Raw genomic sequence first — 23,596 nt, forward strand, 5'->3', positions numbered from 1 at the left:
AAAATATCCTTTTGTATTTGATACTAGTCTTAGAAACTGTACTTACAGTTATATACTTTTGCACATATTTTCTAGTACAGCTGGCACTAACACAGTGTTTGTTCAGATGTGATGAGAATCCTGCAATATAAAATACTTCTTTCAGGCATAAGAATGTGGCAGTGAAAAAGAAAGCTATTTGTAAATAATAAACTCACTGGATACAATAAACTTTATGCCATTAAAATTGTGATAATCAAATTTAAAATATCTATTTTCAGTATAACTTTTTATGCTAAAGCCGTCATTTATGCTTATGGATGAGTGGTGGTAACGTACTGATACCACAGTAGTAGCTGCAATTCTAAGCCTATGTAATAGCAGCCATTATCAAAACAACTAAATGCGGTACACACGCGTAAAACTGCAGCATGCTCAGCAGAAAGCTCGGGTCCCAGTTCTGACTGTGGCCAGGTCCTGCTTGTCCCTTCCCGTCTCCGGAGAGGCCGTGCCATAGCAAAGCTGCCGGGCTGCAGATCACGCCATCCGTGTGTTCCCAGAAATCAGGGATCCTGGTCCCGGTGCTGCATCCATCACCGCTGAGCATCACAGTGAGTGGAAAGGAGGAGGCTCTCACTCATGCCTCTCCTCACTCCCCCAAAACATCCCATTCACTAATTCTGTCCAAAAGATTGGGAAGTGTGCGGTATCTGCTATTGATCTCTTTTAGTTGGTGTCAGTATTCTGAATCATTTAAATGGCATTTTCCATCACCGTATGAATCCCTTGAAGGTACTTATTACTAACATTTAATCCTGATAAACTTTGGTGATTGTGATGCAAAAAAATCCCTGGACTGGAAGGTTTAATGGGCTGTCAGTGTAGTTTAAGCGTAATTCAAAAGCTAAGTGAGAAGATTCTGCATGAGGAGATTGTCTCCGAATGTATGAACAAAACACTGTGATCAATTTGATTGCATGATCACAGTTTTTCCAGTGAGCCTCCACCTTACTCAGTACACAGGTCATCTAACATCACAGTCAGTTTTAAAAGGCAAAGTATGAAATTAGTTGTTTGGGTTCAAAAAATACTCATTGAATTTTCAGAACATGGCATTTCGGTATGCTTCAGAAGCAGGGTCAGGAAAGAGATGTCCTTAGTTTCTCTTTCAAATGGCTTTTCGTTATGCAAAACCAGTTTCCACCTAATTAAATTGCTTTTTTAAAGTTTCTAATTTATTAAACTGCTGAGTCCTTGAGCCACAGGAATGTTCCCCACCTCCTTTTTCAGACACTGCCCTCCTATGTTACTTTAAAGTTATTTATAAATACGTGTCTCCCGCAGCCTCTACCAGCAGGGCACCTTCACATGTTGGAATTTAATGAGGCTCCGGCACAAGTCATGAGTCCCTGAAGAAAAGTATTACCTGATCTGCTTCATTTATTTCTACCAATAATCATACCATTACCTACAGCTTCTGTTTTTAATTAGTGGTATCTAATGATTAACACTGGCCAATTTGCATCCAATTATGTCCCCTGAAAAATTAGAAGTGGATGAAAAGGCTGAATGCAATTAATCATTCTGCAATGCGAATTTGCTTAAATATCAAGGATGAATGTGTTGTACTTTCCTAAATAAGATTTCACTGAAAACATACACTGTCTGGTTATGAAGCAAAAGCATGACGCTTCCCACGACAGTAAGAAATCTGGATATTAAACACTACAGAATTACCAAACACAGTCACACATATCCTTTTAATAACAATTTAAAAAAAAAGATATGACTGGTATCTAATTACACTCTGGATTCACATGCTACAGAAACAATTAAAAACACTAAGCAAGATAACGTTTTATGACACATAGACCTTGTCTGAGACAAAGTTTGGGTTTAGTATGTGGTCTTTAGAATATAATTGCCTCATTTTTTCTTTCATTCTTAAGTTTAGCTTTAGAAAACATTCTGTTCCAGCTTCAGAGCAAATATTCAGTGCTACTTAATTATGGGATTTTTTTGGATCACCATTACATCTTTAAGAAAACTTATAAATCATAGGAAAGATTTGCTTGAAAACAAAACAAAACAAACCCATACAATAAACCAAAGCTTATTTATATGGTGTGTTCAGCTTTTCCCCAATTTTCAGAGACCAAACTAGATCAGTTACTTTTACAGATGATGGAAACAGGGTGCTTTAATGGAGTTTTTTCTTCCTCATACCCCCATCCCTCTGATAAACTCTGAAGACACCTCATATAAATACAAAAATATTAAATACCACTGGTGTGATGTTTTTTCCTCCATGATGGTGAAATTATGTTGTCCCTAGGATAACTTAGAGATAATTAAAATAACTTGACAATTATTTTAAAGGTCAGTACTTGTATAGCAACTTGCAGGTATAAAACAGAGTGGCAGCCCTCTAAGCTTAACTTACAAAACTAGATTTGTTACACTACATTAATTCATTCCTTCATCCCACTTTTTTAAAACTAAAGCACCATTCAACATATTGTGAAGATGTTTAAAACACAGTAAGTTGATAGAAATTTTTTGAAAGAAGAAATCTTTTGGAAGAAGTTAACAATGAAAATGGGATTTAAGACAAGTGAAGATCCTAAATGACATTTGATATTCATCTTTTCTGACCTTTAGCATGCAAAAAGCCAAGCAGCTGACTTGCATCACCTCATTTTACCCCCCAAAATACCCCAAAAGCAGGCATCCAAATGAAGCATCCATTTCAGTGCCACACAAACTAATAATTTCTACCCGCATTCCTCACCTTTTTCATATCTCCTCTCTTGTTCTTCCTCTACTTCAAATAATTTTTCCAGTTCTTAGCCTTACTGTCAGGAGTTTCATGTTCTTCTTCAAATTACCTGGGGCATTACTTTCTCCCCTTTATTGCCGTACTCTTCCATGCCACTTTCTGCTTAGGACACAGGTCAGTTTTTAACCTATCAACATTTTGCACTGCACGTTGGGAAGATGGGCAGAATTTAGAGGGGAGGAAAGATAATGCTGCAGATGTTAACTGGTTGGTTGTTTCATCATGCTTGGAAGAATTGTTAAACTTTATTTTGCAAGAAATATTTTGCTTTAAAATGTTAAGTTCTTTTTAACTAGGTTCTTCTATTCGCTATGCCAGACATTCCACAAATAATTTGTTTTCAAGATACATGGTGCTTGTCATCTCTGCTCCCACTCCAAGCGAAATCATCAAAAAAGCTCGAAGATGCTATTTTAAGAAGTGTGGCTTGCCAGGACAAGTGCTTTGGTTTTGAACATGAGATTGATTTACAGAAGCTGTACGGAAAAACACTGCAACAAAACTTCAATTCTCATCATCTGCGAGGAGCCCAAATGGTTAGAAATACGATCTAAAGGATACAGTGCATTCAATTTTGTCCCCTCGGGATCATCAAGTTTCAATTAGGATGGACTCATTATCGTACAGCATTGGGTTACACTTCATAAAACAACCTGCAATGACCACCAGCAGACCTACAGTTTTAGGCATAACAGATGATCGGGTTTTTATTTTATGGTGTCTCCCTAAAGCTGGATGAATTCCTAGTGTCTTAGATACTGTAATACTAGCATTAAAAAAAAAATCTGAAAAAACCCCACACCTCTGTGCATGTAGCTAGAGTTATTTCTTGATGAACGAAACATCTGCATGCTTGTCTAACACAATTGACTGAGGCTACTTGAGGTTCTTTTTGAAGTCCAGTGACCTAACTAAAGTTGAATATGTTAACTCATTTAATTTGCCTTTTCACCACCATTTAGGAACATAAGCAAATGAGTCTACCAAAAATGGATTTTATGAGCAAAGGTAGATGGTATTGCAGTATAACGGCAAAATCTGGGACAAACTAATGAAGTCTGAATATTGCAAGCAAAATATATAGTACCAGGAAATAAATGCAACCAGCCTCATAGAAAAGAAATCACACTCCATACCATGGCAATGAATTATCATTTTGAATTAAACTTATTTCAGCAAGAATCAAGACACAAAATCTTGATGAATGATGTGATTTCTTCAAAGCAGCTCCTCCACTGAACACCACAGCAATGCTGAGTCCTGCAGCTTTTGGGAACAGACCAAGTTCTTTGGGGCTTGCGATATAAATGGGGAAAAGAGTCTCAGCAGATACCTTTTATTGTCAGTACTACGGTTTATACACTACTGAGGTCTACCCACAATCTTTGTTTTTTCATGCATACTTAGTCCAGTGACGAGCTCTGACCATGATGACATCGTAGTGACCAGAAATGGTGATGGGATTTTGCCTCTCAGAGAGAGGTGAAGGACCTGAAGACTGAAGGTGGGACTGTGAACAGAAACACGAAGCCTTTCTCTAAGGCGCCTCATCCTTACCTCCCTGCATTCCTCATAGACGGTCACTTGAAGAATTACTTTTCCGATCCTACTATCCCTCATTTCAGCTGTCTCTCAAACACAATCTCATTGGGGCCCCACTGTCAATATAACCAGTCTGGCCTTATTTGCCATACTTACCTCTCCTCTCACGCTCCCCCTAGTGTAAATATTCTCTCATTTCGGATGACATCATCGACCTTCCTGCCACCCAAGTGCATGCACCTTTGACATCCCTGACCCGCTCTCCTCAGGCACCCAGAACACAAACATCCAAGCACTTGGTATGTATCTACAACTCACACTTTTACTGCCAAAACTTGCTGTATACAAGCCTGACTCTCTTTTAACTTACCTCCGTGGAGTCCAAACTGACCGCCGTTTCCACAGAGCTGTTTTCCCCAGTCCCCACTGTTTTAAGTGCCACTCCGCTTGCGATCACACCATTGCTCCCCTTTTCCAGCTACATAAAGTTCAAAATTTGTTCTCTTGTTTTCAAGGCTCTTCCTATCTCTCTCTCCTATTGCACTGTGCCAAAATACTTAATGACCTCTGCCCATTTGGCCCACAGCTCTTATGCCTTTTCCATGTAGAAACAACAATTTCTGCTTTGCAACCCACCTCTATGTTTTACCACCGTGCTAACAAGTTAGCCCTATAAGATCATACAGCTAAATCAATTACAGCACAGCAAAAGCAGTTTTAACTGTTTTTAACTGTTTTAACTCTTTCCTGAACTATGCCCTTTGCTTTTTTTTATAGACAATCAATAGAGAGTGAGGAAGGAACACAATGACAATCAATTCAGTTGAATGGATGGGAATGTTCTCCTCTGCTAGTCCCTCACACTGATTTTCATGCATGTCCTTCCTTGTCTTGCACCAACAGTCTCACTACTTATTTAGATAAGCTTGTTATACAACTATCTTAAACTTCTCAGGCACTTGGAAAAGTAAGAGACTTTTAGTCTTATGAAATAGAGACTCTAAGTATGGGCCGACAAACCAGATACAAGAAGTCAAATTAGGATGTAATTTTACTGTACAGCATTGACAAAACAGAACCACCTATCTGCATATTCACACCACCCTTAATTTGGCCTGTGACAGGTCGCATACGTGCCCATCCCCTCAATAATAACTTCTGTCAAACAGTACATGGAAATGACCTGGATGTTTCAGGAAGGAATTGCACCCTCTTCTCACTTTTCCAAACACAAGTTTCTGCTTGTAATTAAATTATAGGTGAAAACACACATATTAAATGAAGTTTCTGGATTGTTTGGATTACTTGCAAGAGAAGAGGGATTTAAATATTAAGTCTTATTTAATCAGTAGAATGAGGTCTCTAATCAGCCTTCCTCTAAGGAAAGGGTTCGTGAAAGGAGCCAGACACGTCAGCCATTTGTGCTGCGGATGTTTGAACTCGTCATTCTCAACCACGGCTGGGCCTAACGAGTCGTCAGCCGGCAGTACGACAGCTCATCCACCTGCAGTGAGCCCCCGCACTAATAGAGACACATCTTTATCTCCCGTTGCCAAAGATTTGAATACGGCCATGCAGCTGTGAATACCTCCCACAGATCGTACTGGTCCGTTCACTCTTTAAAACTTTTTATTAGGCCCTGAAACTAAAACGTGGGCTTCAATCACATCTATATCAACAGTTGATGTGAGGAGTGGTGAACAGGGGGGCGAGTGATGTTTTTGGGCAAATAACTTAAAAATACACCAAACAGATTCATCTATATTCCTAAAAATTTCAAGTCATTTACAGTGAGAGTTTGACTATTGATTTTTCATGAGTATTTGATGTCATGAAGAAATTGCCTAGAATTAAAATTAAGCACGAGGACTCAGCGCACCCAGGATTATGAACCCATTTAAGTCTCTTGATTACTATTGACCTTGTCTGCGGTGAGAAAATTAATATTGCTAATTCCATCTCAGTGCAAGCATTAGGTTAGGCAAAGCCAGGGCAGTGTTACTACTGAGAGGGCAGGGTTCCTCAAGCTACCTTAAACAAACCCAGCTCTTTCTGTTCTCACTGTCTTTGCTCATTTTATGAGGAATTTTACTGTAACTGCTAACACACTGCAGCTGTGCACAGCTTTCGTACGTAAGCAATAACGAAATAGCTAAGGATCAACACAATATTGCCTGTACTTCTTTGTTTTGTAATGTAAGAAGTGAGGGGCATGGGGCAGATGTCACCTTTGTTCAAAGGGGCAGAGTAGCTGAAACCAAAGGAATAGAAAGCAGTAATATATCGCTGATATAAGCCAATATTCAGGTGCTGGCTTCCAGGGTGGAAAGTAAAGGGGTAAGGATTGTGTTTTGGGGTTGGTGCTTCCCGAGGCCGCTGATGAGGAGCGCAGCCTGTCACTTGCTTGGGGCTGTATTTAAAGTCAATACCCAGCCAGGACCGGCTCTCTCCCCACATAAACATACTTTCATAATAGCACATCAGGGTTTTTTATGATACTGTTTATAGAGGCAAGTGGGGGTGTGGACCAGGACTCCTGTGTAGACCAAGTACCCCAACATGTGAGAGGGTAGATTCTGCGGCCCATCCCCAGCCCATGCGCTGCCAAGTACCTCCTCCCTGCCGACCCCGAGGGCAGCAGAGGCGTCAATCGCAATGTTTTAGCCTGCAAATCAAAGAATTAAAGATGAAAGAAGATAATGATTGTCTTTGTTATTAATTAAAAATAACACAGAAGACAACTGTGTAGAAGCGCTCCGGAGATGGAGATCAGATGAACCCCAGGTGTTCCCTGGGCACTGACAAAGGAGATGCACAACTGAGCAGAGTCTATATGATGATGTTTCCAAATGACATAAAACACCCAGTTACTTAAGCTTGCTACTCTAGTGTGAATGAGAGGAAGTCCATCCAGTGACCTAAATGTTGTTCTCCTTTTTGTTCTTTTAATATCCTATGAATTACGAACTCTAATAACTTGAAGACTTAAAGCCACATTTTAGTGAACCTCCCTCCCCGCAATATTGCCACTTACCCTCAAATTGAGAGGTCTTCAAATGACATATAAGGGCTTTCACTACAAGATCCAGTGTTAGAGAAAGCCTCTGACCTGTACAGGAATACTCAGAATTGCCTTTACACAGCACATGTCTGTGATTTGATGATTTTCTCTACCACGCTTAAGTGCCTAAAAAGGCAAGTAGGTGCAATTTTGGCATTGCTGGCATTTTCAAAGCTCCTGACCCAACATACCTTGGTACAGCTATTCCTTCCTGTCAGCATCCTCAAGTTACCCCAAATACTGCTTGCACCGCGCACAGGGACTGTGACCAGAAATTACAACCTTCAGGCAAACCGCCTTCTCTCTGTGTCCCCGCAGCCGGTGTCTCCCTGAGCACCTCAGTGGAATGTACTACATGAGGACGCACCCACGTCCCCCACGAGACCCCGACAGCCCCACAGGACCCTGACAGCCCAGCTTCCCGCCTGGCAGCCTTAGAGCAGACCCAGCTTGGGCACACGGACCAAGCGCAGATGTGAGTGGGAGAACGTTCCAGTCAAGCTCACCCACTTGTCTCCAATCCACTGACCTACCAAAACGGCAGTTATTGGGACAAACCTGTGTTTTGTGTACCTCAATTTAAAATAGTGCTGCCATACCATAGTCTTCCTACAAACGGGCTTAACCAACTGAAGCTCTTAAGATTTATCTTTACAGATGCACACAATACCCCGGCAATTATTTACGTTCTTTTCCAGGATCTCCTAGAAATACGAACAGCATGATGGTCTCAGGCTCAGGGCCTGATTCACCTCTTGCTTAATTTCAGTGCAGCCTCTCTAATTATACCAGGGATCATTTCAGTCCAGGTTTACTTGGTAGTCTTAAAACCACTTAGCTGAGCCATTAACTCTCTTTGATTTATTGCCATTTGATTGACTTCAGGTGCTTCTCACTCCCTTGTAGCAACCAGCACACAAATGTTTTCTATCTGCACTTATTGTACATACAGGCACTGCAAGGATTTTTTTAATTCTGCTGTGTCTTTGCCATAACTGAACATTGTTCCAAAGTTAGATTGCCTGAATGTGCAGGAGTGCTGCTCGTGTATTTCCCTTCCTTCCCTCAAACTTGCCACTGCATATACAGCAGCCAGGCTGTGTATATTTTCAGATGCAAACATATATCACAGTCCCATCTACAAACAAACAGTATATTATAAGTGGAAAGTGGAAATATTCCCCCAGCCCCCTCCAGGGGTTCTGCTCATGAGTTTTTGCTAGAAAGATTGTTTCCCATTTATTTCTCCATTCTGGACTCAGCCTGTTGACAATTGATTTGATTTCTCCGTTATTCATATCAGCATTTCTGACCTTGCAGACTTTCAATGAAACACTTTAGCCACCGTCTTACAAACAACATCCCCACACTCCCAAATAAATTGCATGCTTTCCAACTATTAACTTAGTCACTCTACCCCAAAAAATCATTTCATTAAAAACTGAAAATGTTTTGGGTTTTTTTTCGATGAAGCCATGGTGGCAGACAGTATCCTTAACAGATAACTAGACTTTATAGGACGGTGTAGGGCTAAAGGGCCTACCCGAACTTCACCTCTCTCCTACTGTACTGACCTGTTTTCATGGTGACCTACGCAGTAACACAACTGAGCAGATCGCAGAGAAGTTAGTTACATTATCAGCCCTCGTGGCTTGAACATTTGCTCAGATCTTGTTAGAGGATGGTTTGCCAGTGGTCATAATTCCATGTTAGATTACGCAGACATTTCCATCGCTCCGTTGTGGTAGCCTCGTAGGGAGGCAAGGCCAAACTCTCCAGGATTCATCAAAACTGAATCACCCCAGGAGCGTTTACACCCGTCCTGCGTAGCTTCCGGTACGCTCTTGTACCATTGAGCTTCTGGAGGGCAAATTATCAGTAAATTCAACGGACACTGAGGCTTTACATAAGAACAAGCAAGCCAGATGATACATTTTGCTTGCAAAGCAGAAAAGTATGCAGAGACCTACGTGAAAACACCTCCGTCCCCTGTAAATGGAAGTGTTTTGCTGTCCTGGCCCTACAACCATCGTGGAGAGTCACCGTAACTGTACTCGGTGGTTAACTCTTCTCCCTACTCTTAGACAACTCTCTATAGAGGAGAACTGAAGATTTTCAGTGAGACAAGAAGGAAGAAACTTAACCCAGTTCTGCATTCATGTCTCTTCTTCCCGCTTACACATGTATACAGGCATCACAGCCAAGGATTATCACACATTGCGAGGTTAGCTGACATCAGTTCTTTACAACCCTTTTTTTACACCAGATGAAGGAAAAGTAGTCTGTTATTCCTAATTCTGCCACAGGTTGCTTACATTAGCTGCCAAATCAGGACCAAGTAAAGATGCAGGAATTAAGCTGAGGGCCTCTTTCCTCTTGTATCCAAATGAGGAGACCCAGCATGATGTGGGGTGCTAAAAGCATGGAACTGAAATAAAAGTCCAGTCCTTGTGAACCATTACGCAATTGAAATTTAGCCAAGATCAGGACAAACATGCGTGTCAGATCTTTTTTTTAAACATGTAAATAACTTAAAATAGAATTAATTAATTTTTTCCAGGTGTCTTGTCATTTATTTTCAAGTTTTGTTTTATGTTCAACAAGTCTACAGTAAGCAAAGCTTAGCAGGTTGAATTTAGAGGGGCAGGGGGCAAGGGGAGTGACTGGGAAAGCATGTAAAATTTCAACAGAGAATGAAGATTTTAAGGTGATACCTACTCAACTGCACATACCTGATGGGGCCTAGGAATTGAAATTCTTCAGGAAAAAAAGGAACTTTGACTTTGATACACAAGAAAAGAATATTTTATATTCTTATGTGCTCCTTCTCCCACCCCTTTTTCTTTGTGCTAGAGTTAAGTAAAAAATGGAGAAACAAAGAACAAAGTAAAAACATGACTTCAAACCAATTCAGAAAAACCCGGGGCGCTGTCAGGAGTAACAGCCCAGGGGCTCAGAGAAGCCCCAAAGTCAGGGAGGGGGCAGGGGGAATGCAAGAAACCAATCTTCCTTTAATTCCTGCACTGCAGTGACCTTGGGAATGCTGCAAAACCTTTTATACACAGTCCCAAACAGACTTTTTGCTGCCTGATGTTTTTCACCTGAGCACCGCTCGGTTTTAGAGGGGAGGAGAGACTTGGGGTTTGATAAATGGAGATCTGAATTTAGCTTGCCATACACCGAAACCAATTAAATCAGGTTGAGTGGCTCAAGAGACATTTTTAGTTTTCTGCTGAATAATCAGAAAGTATTAATAGTACTTTGAGCGAAAAAATATGAAAAAAGTGTGCTCAAGGGAAAGAGGAAATTTTGAATTGATGGAAGTTTAAATGAAGTGTGGTTTCAAGGAACTAGAAAAAAAAATAAAAATCACAATGCAGTATCTCTCCGATACTGCTAGCCTGCTTCCAAAACAATGCTTTATAAAAAAGTAAACAAATGCAAAAATTTAAGAGAATTAGAAGCTAGGCTAAGAACGCACTTCTTGCAGATAGATGTCATTGTGATCCTAAATGTTAAGCTCTATGAAGCAGAGACTGTCTTTGCTTTAGTTATTTCTATGTATATCAAACAGTGAGTCCCTAAATCCAACTGCTGGAGCAGCATAAATACTTAATAATTGATGGAGAAATAAATTATTCCATAAAGAAATTTGCCTCCTTCAAGCCAGATATGCATAGAAAGCTCGGAGTACAAATTTAGCCTTGTAACAGCTTGAAAAACAATAACTTTTGACTATTCAAGGCACAGCATTACAATATTGAGCGTGCTGCAAAAAATGCCAACAAAAACAGCTCTCAAAAGCACACCCTCTTACTGTGTTGAGAGAGCAAAGAATTTTAAAGGAAAAAGGGACTAGGACGCACTATTCTATAATGCCCCAGAAGTTTAAATACACGCCAGAATGAGAAGATGGAGGGATAAGAATAACATTTCAAGAAGCAGACAGTGAAAAGGAAAGCTATGAACCTTCTGTTTAGTAATATTATGCAGGACAGTGTAATATTTGTACTCCTCCAGCCCAGAGCTTTTACTCACCACTGTGCATTTTATGAGGATGGGCACATCTCCGTTGGTGCAACCTGCTGAATAACAAACAGGTGGAAATCCACCAACGTGCAGGAGAAGATCCATCAGCTTTCTGACTCATTCAGCCTAGCAGCAGCACTCGACACTTCTCGGACTGCTTACACTTCCTAGCAAACATCACAAAAGGTTTTCAGCTGAGCTGCGACTACTTCATGGCAGGTCACACCTCTAAGAACAGAGCAGATCTGGGAGAGTTCGCTAGGGCTTGGTCATGCCTTCGGCTACAGGACCAGTTTTCACCGACATAACCAAAAGCTGATCGATACCTGCTGTCACTGTCGCCGTGATAAGAGAACGCTAACTAGTCTTTTTTCCATCGTTCAAGTAGATTTTGCAGCTTGCGCTGGTCTCCACTGTACTTCCTTTAAGCAGAACATCACTGCCCAGCAAGAGCTTGGTACTGCTGTGTGAGCTTCAGCCATGGAGCACGCATTCACTGCAGGTGGGCATTTCCAGCCACTCCTGGCATCCCTCCAGAGCATATGGGTTTTCTGTATTTGAAGCAGCAAAGGAAGAGACTTCTTGTTAAGTAAACTTTGTATAGAAAGCTTCAAAAACTTGCAGCGACCTTAAAAAAGCAGCAATTGCAAAATACACCCCCAAATGGAGTTCTTCAAAAAATGCCAATATAGACTATTGTGTATAAGTGTAAATACAGTATTTGAATCTATACACTGTATTTACTGAAAGTTTCACTGTTAAAAGGGTCCGAGTCCACTCACGCTTGAAGTCAACACCATTTTATAGGTTGTATCTTCATCGCGGCAGTACAGAGGCAGTCAATGTTTTGCAATAGACTATTAATTGTAACTTCAAAACAATACAACATTCTTATACACTTAAAACATCTTTTTCAAAATGTTTGAAGTATCTGAGTAATGCATTTTTTTGTAACTTGACTGTCATTTTTAACTAACAGCACTCATTTATTTGTTCTGCTCATTGCTTTTTACGATGCTTATCTCACTTCCAGCTTCACCCCTACAAGTAGAACCACGGATCTCCTGTCATTGCTGGAGAGCAGAGTCCAAATGTGATGATGTAAAAAGGCTGAAAATATTTCCAAGTTGTGTCCAAATGAAGATACCGGGAAAACTTGTACTTCCCTTCTGAATGACCTAATAGATTTTTAACTTTGCCAAGCTAATGACTTTCTACCTCAAGTGCTAGCTCTCTTGTTTACTAAATGCCATTTACTAAATGCTCTGCTATAAATTTAAGCATTTCCAGGAAAGTGATAATGAGGAAGTCTATCTGAAATTAATTGGAAAGATTCTATAAAGTAATGATGTGTCGAAAAAAACATCTCTTCTAAACAATACTGATGCCAAGAAAAAAAGCTGTTCTCGCTGTTAAATACAGAATTTTTTTTAAAAGTCTCTTCCTAACTAGCCTAACTATTCCATCAATAACTTGGCCGTAACTTTTTCATTTTTGCATTTTAAATCCATGCAAGGAAATTAACTATATGCCGCAACAGCTTGTTTCACGCTACAGTCCTTCAACAGGGCCACAGTAAAAACATACACCGTCAGAGAGCCCGTGGTCAGATGAAGTGCAGCAGGGAAAACGTACAGCTTTCCTCCTGATTACACAAACAACGACTTCTGCCCACATCTTTCCAGCCTCTGTTTCCGTGCTTAAAGGACTCTGAACATGACACTGTTTCCACAGCCAAGAAAAGAAGATAAAACTTCTTGTACAGTTCTTCTTATGGCCCTTTTCATCATCTCCAGAAATAAGGTCAGAAAGGTAAAGGAAATAAAAAAGTGTCATGGGTCAAGATAATTCCTGTCGAGGCTTTCTGCTGTTTCCATTGAATTGTGTCTCTCTTCCTGACTGACCCAGCTTCTCTCCGCTTTCAGCCTCTGCGTGACAGGAGAGGACTGGTTACACTCCCAGCTGCTTAACGACTATCACGGATAACTGCTATTGCTGACCGGCTGTGAGGCGCATTTCAGGAAGACTTGGGAGCATAATTATTCCTACTCCTTTTAGACTGGACTGTCATTTCAGCTACTCTCCTACGTGCTCTATGACCATCCAACTTCACAGTAGCCAGAAAAGAGAGTCTTCAGATGAACTGTTTCCATCTACAAACTGCACTCATAATGGCACAAAACTACAGCAGTACTTTTTCAACTGGAAAAATTCAAAACAGTGAGAAATATTTCAGGTTTTAGGTTGAAACAGTATTTCAGAATTTACTTGAGTTCAGACATAAACAGTCCCACTGTCAATATCAACGGCTTTTTTCCAAATTGAATAAAGCATCTCTGTAGACACACATTTTTATTTTCCCACAGAAAAAACAGGTAAAAAAACATTTTTGCAAGTTATATTGCATCTATGACAAACATTTTCATATCTTTGAACTATAAACTTATTTTTCCATGCCCTTAATCTAATGTTTTGCAATACAATCATGTAAAGACTTGATTTTTCCAATTCCTGATATATAACTTCTTACATAAAGATTAATTAAAAAAAAGAATTATGCAAGTAGAATATCAGGAAAGTGCTACACAGAGGTCCAAGGTCCTGTAATTCAGGTTCCTATAAAGATTATAAAAATTACTATTGAGAACAGGGATGAAGAACACATTTTCTTCTCACCTGATTACCATTAAAGGAAATAGCATTGTGCTAGATTTGCCATTAACACGCATAATTATCTAATTTAAAAAAAAAAGTGTGTCCTCATTTACCAGTTTACAGTATTTTTTAATTGCTTTAGGTACGTTTACATAAAATTCTCCGCCCTTTTCCTGCTTTGTAGCTGCTTTGACAGATCATATTTGCAAGAACTATGTATGTACTCAGAAGTACCAGGTTAAGCATTATAATTTTCTGCTTGCATATAATACAGATTGATTATTCCCAAATACACCTGACATTTAAACATAAGTATTTATTACAAGCAGTGAAGAACCAAGAGCGAATACTCCAGATCTAACTTAAAATCCAAGCTCGGGCATTCATTGAATGTGTGACCTCAGGCAAGAGACTTGACCTCCTTCTACTTCAGTCAATTCAGCTGGCGAAGAGCAGGAAATCTTTGAAAACCAGATGCTGCATCTAAAAGCAGATCTTCCCCAGGTAAATAAATTACCAGAGAGCCACAGGGATGGAGCAATATAGTGTTTCTTACTGTAAGAGTCAGGAAGGCATGTGGATATAAATTGGAAATAAGCAAGAGGTCTTTTAGCCTCAAGCTTTACTTTGATGTTTGAAAAATAGCATTTTTAGTGCTGTACAGATACTAAGATTTTTGTGCAATAACTCAACTGCAAGGTTAGAGTATCTTTATTCAAATGTATTCAGATCATGTAATCAAGGATGTTTTGTTTTATTTTGTCCAAATTACTGTTCGCAGACATCTGAAGTATTAGAACCAATACCTGATTATATCTGTAATAATGTAGGACAACGTCCAAACTTCAGACTTCTAAGGCCTTTGGGAACTATTGTAAATGGAGGCCATGGGTATTTTGGAATACTAGGAGAGTTTGGGTCTCTTTTTCCTGTAAAGAAGAGAATGCTTGCAACTTCCTAGCCTCTCTTTCTCTCTCCCTGCATCCAGCTCACACGAAGCCTCTTTAGACTATGGTTGTGGTTGCCAGAGTAACAGGCGCGAAGTCCATGTAAGCTGCAGAACAGAAACTACATATCCCATCCCGTCCCACCAATGTGAAATAGAAAAGAAAGAGGAAAGTTTGTATTTGTTCACTTTTCCTACATCTAATAGAATGGCTGCTATTGCTCATCCAGTCTCTAAACCCTTTAGGGCAAACCATTAACATATACAGTCAACTTTTGATCTGGACATTGGACAAATACAATGGAAAATATTCATGGAGAAGACGCAATCCTGCAGCTTGGTTAGACCATTAATAAATGGGCTGGAAGAAAGAAGAATCTGATTTGTTAAGTGTGGCTCTGGAAAGTTATTAAAACATACCGGAGTACATTCAATAATGTTCAATAACTGACGGTAGAGAAGGTTCTGTCTACGGCCAGGATACAGCAGGACATGGGAACTTCTTGACCTCCCTCGTGAAAGCCATTTACACCACATTTGTCACAAAGATCAAACTACACTTGCCAAAATCTGAAAGAATTTATATCTACCAACAGCCTGGGTATCAAGAACTTAAAAGCTTGTTTATAATCTTTAACTTTTACAGGAATGTAAGTAGCACATTACATTCTATAAGCACTACATGTAATCCTATAAACATTTTAATGTGTTCTTGGTTGAATTCTCTGCCATGAAACTGTCCTGACATAAGCAGTAAGTGAAAAGCGCACATGTAATAAATGTAGCTTTTTTTATAGATGATTTTTGTATAAGAAGAATTCGCGAATAGATTTGCTCATTTATGCCTACCAAACAAAATATCAACTATTTATAGTGGAACACTTAACTAAGACAAGTGGGAGAACAGACTTTCAGGGTAAATTACCAGCACCTGGAAAATAAATTGTTATAAATCAACTGTACAGAAATTTAAGATGAAAACAAGCCAGTCTCAATAGCTGTAACATGTGAACTGTAAACTCAAATGTTGATGTGTCTGATTCTCATCTTTTCTGCAATTCAGAATAGGTTCTGTGCTACACAAACCAGTGGTTGTGCTTTCGTACAGCTATAACAGCCATCAGGTTCAGTAGGCCTGCAATTTCTCAAAGGACTCGTGAAAGAGAATCACAGAATGGTTTGGGTGGGAAGGGACCTTAAACATCATCTAGTTCCAACCCCCTGCCATGGGCAGGGACACCTCCCACTAGATCAGGTTGCTCAAAGCCCCGTTCAACCTGGCCTGGAGTGCTTCCAGGGATGTGGCACCTACAACCTCTCTGGGCAACCTGGGCCAGTGCTTCACCACCCTTATTGTAAAAAATACCTTCCTTATGTCTAGTCTAAATCTTCCCTCTTTTAGTTTGAAGCCATTACCCCTCATCCTATCACAACAGGCCCTGCTACAATATTTGTCCCTATCTTTCCTGGAGCCCCTTTAGGGCCTGGAAGGTCTCCCCGGAGCCTTCTCTTCTCCAGGCTGAACCCCCCCAGCTCTCTCAGCCTGTCCTCGCAGCAGAGGGGCTCCAGCCCTCCCAGCATCTCCGGGGCCTCCTCTGGCCCCGCTCCAACAGCTCCGTGTCCTTCTGCTGTTGGTGCCCCAGAGCTGGAGGCAGCGCTGCAGGGGGGTCTCACAGAGCGGAGCAGAGAAGCAGAACCCTCCCCCCCCTGCAGCTACACGCCACAGAGAACGAGCCTGAGCTGTCAGGTTCTGTTACGTCTGTTTACTCCACGTCACTCTTGTCCAAAAACCATATACCAGTAGGAATAATTTTTTGCCTTTATTATCAAATGTCTTGGGAATTGTATTGTTTTGAAATGCAAGCATGTCTGTTCACACATGTGTGAATGCATACACACATGTATTTTAAGTAAGAAAGTTAAAAATACTGCAGCAACGGTAATACATTCAGAGTGAGGAGGACTGGGTGTAATCCTGATTCTGATACAAACTGAACACTGGCCAACACTGAACAAATTCTCTGGTTTAGATTAATACCTACAAACAAAATTCCGCTACATACCGTTATCACTATGCCTGGAAATCTAAATTCTCTATCAGATGCGTTCTCTCTGCCACCGTACGTGTAAGGAAGAAACACAGAAGGATACTGACCCCATTTGAACCTGCTGATACAAGAGTTACCATAAAATAATTCTAATCAATATTGACAAGGTAGAGAAAGGACTACAACACCAACAACAAAAAAAATCACTTCTCCTGTAGTGGAAAAAAAATGGAGGGGAAAAAATGGACTTTGCTTCTTATCATAAATAGATAGATACAAAATGTTAGAACTACTCTTTTCCTGTAATCGAGATTGCAGATAATACAAACCATTATCTTTCCATATTAGTTAATTCAGTAATGCCATTAACTGTTTAGTTTTCCCTTTAAATATCAGTCCTTCGAGAGAGATCAATACAAGCTTTTAACGTAATACCAGAAATAAATGACAAATTTAATTTAGGCTTGCCTCGTCCCACTTCCTGGAAGTGCTTGATTTCCTGACGTCAATTAAGAAGAGGCAGCATGTCAGGGAAAGAAGTGTTTTTACTGTACACCCCTTTGCAGCAAGGTCCAGAAAACAACTTAGTCACCATGAAGATGAATTTCTGCAGCATTTCTATGTAAGCGTTAAGCACTCTTTTCTACCCTTTTTAAAAATGGGTGCAATGTTTCCCTTTTTCCATTCACCATGGGCTTCACCTGACCGCCATGGCTTTTCAAAAATATCATGGAGAGTGGCTTGGCAATTATACCAGATGCAAGTCATAATGGGCTGTATTCAAAACAGAGTTTACAAAAGAAGGTTTAACGGAGGGAGAGAAAAATTAAAGCAGAAATGGGAAAAGCAACAGAAGTCTTAAATGAAAACTAGGGCATTTAACATATCTAAGGGAAAAAAATCAAATGCTAATTGGACAATAGTGATAACAAGAACAATCACAGTGATTTAAGGATATTGTATTGCTTCAGAAAATGATGTCAACTTTTATTCAAGGAATGAGTTAAGACAAGAGACAGTAACTGACCATTAAAAGTGACCTCCAAATTGTTTCAATTATTTTCCAATGTCAACATACCACTAATTGAACAATATGAAACAACATTGCCTTAACACCCAGTTAACAGCTTGCATCAACACCCATAAATTCTGCACTATCTTTGTATCGGATAATTAGTGGCAACTGCAAGATCTGTAACAATCTGCACATTGAGGTTGGCATAAAATTATTTCTTATTAAGTAATGGGGTTACATTCATAAAACAAGTCATTTTGCAAGATAATAGATTAACTCACTGAAGATTTTTATTTAATGTAACTCACTGAAAGACTGACAAAACAAAGGACTCATCTACAAGAATACTCAACAATACTATCTAGAATACTCTGTATGTCACATAATGTCCTTGTTCTGAAGAGGATCCAAACGACTTCTTTGCACACCCAAGCCAACTTTGAAATCTGTGAGCGGAAGGGCTTGGAAATCATTCAAACAGTGTGTAGAATACTAAGAAAAGTCCAAATTCCCAACATACGGAAAGTGGTACTTGTCTATGAAATCCAGCCAGACACAAAACCTAAAACTTGCTGAGAATCTGCTCCCCAAAATTATATATCATGGCATTCACTGAAGAGCAAAGGTCTTGCCTATCTCAAGTTTATTTAAGAAACAATTCTGCAGTAAATATTTATGAACAAGGAAAAGCATCAAGTATTGGTAACTGAGAGAAAAGAAGGAATAGCCCTGTCACATGCCTTAGCAGCTTAGCTAATGGTTGAACGAAGGCACCACCTCAGTTTTCAATCTCAGAGAACGAAACACTCATGCACATGCTTTCATGCTCTGTGAAGCCAACGAACATCTTTGAAAGCATGTAAACTTAAGATGCGTATAAACTTTGGAGAATAAGTACCTTTCAATCTTCCTCTGAATTCTTTCTTCTTTCCTAAATGCAGGTACTTTTTAAAATCACACGTGATGGCAACAATACATCTTCCTTCCTCTGCGTGACAGAGGAGCACACTCTTCTCAACAATACCTGCTGGGAAGAGACACAACCATCAATTAATAACATCAATAATAATTTTAAAAATCAAAGCCACTTTTCTGACCTGCTCCCGAATTTTCCTATTTTCATTTTCCATTCAGCTCTGCTACTTACACCACCTTCACCGGCTTGCAGAATTAGATCACCTTGTACGCGGGTGTTATGGTTGAAACTGCCCATCTGGCCACTCTCAATCCTCATACGTAAGAATAAAGTTATAAGGCTAAAACACAATTCAGACCCTGACTGGACTCCTTTTGGATACAGTTTGAAATGTCTTCTAAATGTTAAGGGTATCTACTGCCTGATGTCAACCATGTCTTCACCTGTAAGCAACTTATTCTTTTTAATGACATTGTACAGACCGTTTATGACCACTGAAGCACAAGAACCTCAAATATTCTAGTTGAGGGTTGTTTTTTGAGAGAACTGATGTTAAAAGTCAGGCAGAAAGAGGCATATGACAAAAGGAAGCAACTGTTTCCTATTTCCAGTCTAAACTAGATCATGCAGGCAACACAAGCGACTGAAAAAATCATCCTGGTGCACCAGGGCTCTCATCCTTCACAGAATGAACTCTGTTACTACAGCACCAGGAGGTTGTCTCCCACTGCTTCTGTTCACACTTGCTAATCTACTTATCCACACTAAGGATTCATCAGTTATAAAAAATCCACTTCAAATGTCTTGTCTACATCATAGGAACAACTACAGAATTCCAGAATCCCTGAGCTTGGAAGGGTCAGCTGGAGACCACAGAATCATAGAGCATCTCAAGTTGGAAGGGACCCATAAGGATCACCAAGTCCAACTCCCTGCTCCTCACAGGACTGCCCAACACTAAACCTTATAACTAAGACCATCGTCCAGAGGCTTCTTGAGCTCTGACAGGTTTGGTGCCGTGACTACTTCCCTGGGAACCTGTTCCAGGGACTGACCACCCTCTCGGAGAAGAACTTTTTCCTGATGTCCAATCTGAACTTCCCCTGACACGGCTTCATTCCATTACGATCATCTACTCATCTGCTCTAACACCACCTGCTCAAACCAGGGTAAGCCACCACAGGAGATCAGGACTGCACACAGTTGTGTTTTGAGTATCTGCAAGGATGGAGATTACACGAGCTGTCTGGGCAACTTGCTCCAATGTTTGATCACCTTTTTCTTTCAAATTTCCTGTATTTCAGTTTGTGCCCATTGTCTCTTGTCCTGTCACTGAGAAGAGCCCGGATGCACCTTCTTTGCTTCCTCCCATCGGGTATTTATACAAATTGATAATATTCCCCAAGCCATCCTCTTCCCAGGGACTGAGGTGAGGCTGACCAGCCTGTGGTTGCCTGGATCCTCCTTCTTTCCCATGCATATATGGTAAGCAGGAATGAAACAAACATTTTACAAATAAAGTCCATATTTTAATTAGGAAGCTGTCTTTCAGAAATGTACAACTACAAACCCAAGCAAACTGTTGTCAAAATTCATGCAGTTCAAGTTAATTTCATTTATAATCGACTATAAGCTGAACAGTTTATGAAACTGGAACTGCACTGGCATATTCATCAACAGAGTCCAAGAAATGGCAGGAAGGAAATGCCATTTAAATTCCGGCAAAGTCCGGGTCACTATCAACAGTAGGGCCTGCTTCTACTGTAAAAGACACTGATTCTGTCCGCAACAAAGCATAACAAAGAATGCATCAATTTCAAGACATTCCTACAGTATAAATATAATACAATGAGTAGTAAAAATCCTTACACTTCAGTGTTTGGTTAGCCCAGAAAAAAAATAGCAATTGCCTAAATAGTGTGTTGTCCTTGTGGGTTGGGAAAAACAGTAATGGCCACAGGTAAGACACAAGCACAGATTAAGCTAATTTATTGTTTTACGCTGGCATCCAAAATATCTGTTAGATCAATGGAAGACATGTGACAATGAGTGTGTGTGTGTGTGTATATTCAATCTAGACCAGGAAACAAATTACGCTGACATCTTGTAATGTAGTTCTCAAGAAGGTAGAGAACTGGCTCAAACCTGCTTGGACAAGGATGCGCTTTGGGTGCCTGACTTCTCCACAGCAAACCGTTCTTACAATGCATAATCCCTACGAAGGCTTGTCTTGCTCCTGCCAACGACTGGCCAGAACTGAAGACGCCCAAAGACACCAGAAAGCTATTTTTTGTACTCTGCTTTACTCTCAAAACTATAGCTATAAAGGTAACTCAACACAATATAGTTCATCAATTACTGTTAACTTTTGCTTCTGCAGGCTGATTTGGCAAAGACTATCAGCATAAAGCACGTGGTGCACAACCAGAGAGGATTCTCAACAGAGAAGATTGACTGCTGCTGGAAATGAGTTTTAGCAAACATTTGAGAGAATCCATCTACAAAGAAACAGTCCTAGTTTATGTTTTATACGCATTCAAGCTAGGACTCCAGGTAGAGCCAGCATCCTCATTTCCAGTGAGCATGCTGAAGTCAAAGGCATAAGTGGAATCCCTCTCATTTACTATGTATTAGTGCTAATACATTTTTCAACATTAATCCTTTGAGCAAATGAAACATTGATAGTCTGGGACACTAATGGGATACATTAATTGCAAGTAGTATAAGAAAAGAGGATTACTAAAACGCATGCTGGAAAGAGAAAATGAGATTAAAAATGGCATTTTGGCTAAAATTCTTCAGGCTATTACAAAAGACAAGATGATTAGTCAAGAAGAAACTAGAAAGCCCATAAATGAAAAATGCTGAGGGTCAAGGAGAATCTGGGAAAAGGAATTTATGACTAGAAGTGGAAAAGAATAAAGCTAGAAACAAAAACAGAGCTTAAAGGAAAAAAAAAAAGTACGGTACTTCAAATACTACAAAGCCATATTCTTCAGAGGAGAGGGGAGCAGGGCAAATGCCCAGATCCTGCAGATGTTTAAGCCCGTGGATAACTGTGCTAACTTTAGTAATCATGTGGTTGTAACTAAATAGAATCATAGAATCATTTAGTTTGGAAAAGACCCCTGGGGTCATCGGGTCCAACCATCAACCCCACTCTACAAAGTTCTCCCCTACACCACATCCCCCAAAACCACATCTAAACGACTCTCACACACATCCAGGGATGGTGACTCCACCACCTCCCTGGGCAGCCTGTTCCGGTGTCTGACCACTCTTTCTGGGAAGAATTTTTTTTTTTTCAGTTGAACAGATGTGAAGGAGACACCAACATCTTCCATCAGACAATGAGAAGGCAACTGACCAGTCTTTTCACCACCAGATTACTGTGGTCTGTGCATGCGCAAGCACAGGAATCGAGTCAGAGTGGTGAGGAAACTATTACAACATGACCGGTACTGGAATAACGTATCTTACAGTGTTAAAGTTCGTAAGTTAGAAAGGATTCAGAGATGAACCACAAGGAACAATTCCAGTACCAGAAAACAGGTGGTGCAGAAGACACCGGGAGAACAACCGAAAAGCTAGTTAAGGAAAAACTAAAAAAAATGCGGAAGAAAACTTTGACAGGGAACTCTACAACACAGTAGACAAAAATTTTCACTAGACACACCGATCCAGACATTTAAGAGCATAGACTTCTAGGACGGTTTCCAAAACAAACAGCTGATTTTCTGTCATTGGCAATTCTAAAGGTAATATTGATCATTTTTGTAAGTAATATTACCTAGGACACACCGGGGGAATGCAACTTCTGTGTATCCTGTTACGAAGGCAGACTAATCATCCTTTTTCTATAATCTAGCCAGGAAAAATGATCCTGGGTACATCAAAACACAAGGTGAAAAATGACAAACACACATGACTCGTTTTATTTTCAATAATTACAATCAGCGAACTGCCTCAAGAACTTGCCTTAGTGGGTAGTCCCTTGGTACTGCAGTTGCAGTTGATAACACACACCCTCAAAAAAAGGAGCCTTGGATATTTCTGTATCACAGCTGATATACTATACATTGAATTGGAATGGGAAGCAAAGGAAAGCTAAAACAGAGCAGAGAAGGCGCCTCGTCTCACTGTCTGCCACTCCGAACTGCATATTGCAGTACTGAGAAACGTCAGAGGTAGAAAGGCCACAGAGGTGAAGACACGCAGGCAAGGTTATGATAACACATATTCTGGTACCACAGTACTGAAAATTCACGCAGGAGTTTGTTGAGAAAGAGTGTGTATAGGTGTATATATGTACACAACATACAGTAACCTCTGAACAGTCATTAAGACACTGCCTACTTCCTTCTGCCTTTTAATAGCCTTGAGAACCAGGGAAGACAGCAGCTCTGAGAAGAACGTTTCCATTGCATAAACCAAAAGGATCGAACTTGGAGCCTTCACCACAATTTTCCTCTTAAAAATCATCATCCAAATTACAATTCTGCGTGCCATAGTTGCACTCCAGATCACAACATTTAGCTTCAAAATATACTTATATCTTGTGTCAGA

The 23,596-nt window shown here is 40.1% G+C and overlaps 1 long non-coding RNA gene across 2 annotated transcripts in view; it reads right to left on the reverse strand.

Moving 5' to 3' along the window:
• The window catches only part of LOC141743679 (uncharacterized), a 120,519-nt gene that overhangs the window by 12,832 nt on the left and 84,091 nt on the right, over positions 1-23,596 (reverse strand). For both annotated transcript variants that reach the window (XR_012587153.1, XR_012587151.1), the window contains exons 3-4: positions 19,013-19,138; positions 47-120 (exon numbers count right to left, since the gene is read on the reverse strand). This is a non-coding gene — a long non-coding RNA (uncharacterized LOC141743679). The remainder of the gene's footprint in view (positions 1-46; positions 121-19,012; positions 19,139-23,596) is intronic.

This window comes from Larus michahellis, chromosome 5 (genome assembly GCF_964199755.1).
Source record: "Larus michahellis chromosome 5, bLarMic1.1, whole genome shotgun sequence".
In the NCBI taxonomy this organism is placed as follows: domain Eukaryota; kingdom Metazoa; phylum Chordata; class Aves; order Charadriiformes; family Laridae; genus Larus; species Larus michahellis.